Consider the following 1,619-nt stretch of genomic DNA (forward strand, 5'->3'; position numbering starts at 1 on the left):
TGGCTTAAGCTAGAGATAAATTATGCCGAAACTTTTACAAAGGTACAGACGGTGTTCAGAAAGGATAGAGTGCATGCAACCGGTGGTGGAGTGTTCGTCGCTGTTAGTAGTAGTTTATCCTGTAGTGAAGTAGAAGTGGATAGTTCCTGTGAATTATTATGGGTGGAGGTTACACTAAACAACCGAACTAGGTTAATAATTGGCTCCTTTTACCGACCTCCCGACTCAGCAGCATTAGTGGCAGAACAACTGAGAGAAAATTTGGAATACATTTCACATAAATTTTCTCAGCATGTTATAGTCTTAGGTGGAGATTTCAATTTACCAGATATAGACTGGGACACTCAGATGTTTAGGACGGGTGGTAGGGACAGAGCATCGAGTGACATTATACTGAGTGCACTATCCGAAAATTACCTCGAGCAATTAAACAGATTCTGGCGCTGCAGTCCGGAACTGCGGGACTGCTACGGTCGCAGGTTCGCATCCTGCCTCGGGCATGGATGTGTGTGATGTCCTTAGGTTAGTTAGGTTTAATTAGTTCTAAGTTCTAGGGGACTTATGACCTAAGATGTTGAGTCCCATAGTGCTCAGAGCCATTTGAGCTAATTAAACAGAGAACCGACTCGTGGAGATAACATCTTGGACCTACTGATAACAAACAGACCCGAACTTTTCGACTCTGTATGTACAGAACAGGGAATCAGTGATCATAAGGCCGTTGCAGCATCCCTGAATATGGAAGTTAATAGGAATATAAAAAAAGAGAGGAAGGTTTATCTGTTTAGCAAGAGTAATAGAAGGCAGATTTCAGACTACCTAACAGATCAAAACGAAAATTTCTGTTCCGACACTGACAATGTTGAGTGTTTATGGAAAAAATTCAAGGCAATCGTAAAATGCGTTTTAGACAGGTACGTGCCGAGTAAAACTGTGAGGGACGGGAAAAACCCACCGTGGTACAACAACAAAGTTAGGAAACTACTGCGAAAGCAAAGAGAGCTCCACTCCAAGTTTAAACGCAGCCAAAACCTCTCAGACAAACAGAAGCTAAACGATGTCAAAGTTAGCGTAAGGAGGGCTATGCGTGAAGCGTTCATTGAATTCGAAAGTAAAATTCTATGTACCGACTTGACAGAAAATCCTAGGAAGTTCTGGTCTTACGTTAAATCAGTAAGTGGCTCGAAACAGCATATCCAGACACTACGGGATGATGATGGCATTGAAACAGAGGATGACACGCGTAAAGCTGAAATACTAAACACCTTTTTCCAAAGCTGTTTCACAGAGGAAGACCGCACTGCAGTTCCTTCTCTAAATCCTCGCACAAACGAAAAAATGGCTGACATTGAAATAAGTGTCCAAGGAATAGAAAAGCAACTGGAATCACTCAATAGAGGAAAGTCCACTGGACCTTATGGGATACCAATTCGATTCTACACAGAGTACGCGAAAGAACTTGCCCCCCTTCTAACAGCCGTGTACCGCAAGTCTCTAGAGGAACGGAAGGTTCCAAATGATTGGAAAAGAGCACAGGTAGTCCCAGTCTTCAAGAAGGGTCGTCGAGCAGATGCGCAAAACTATAGACCTATATCTCTGACGTCGATCTCTTGTAGAAT

The sequence above is a fragment of the Schistocerca piceifrons genome, chromosome 8 (assembly GCF_021461385.2).
Source record: "Schistocerca piceifrons isolate TAMUIC-IGC-003096 chromosome 8, iqSchPice1.1, whole genome shotgun sequence".
Taxonomy (NCBI): domain Eukaryota; kingdom Metazoa; phylum Arthropoda; class Insecta; order Orthoptera; family Acrididae; genus Schistocerca; species Schistocerca piceifrons.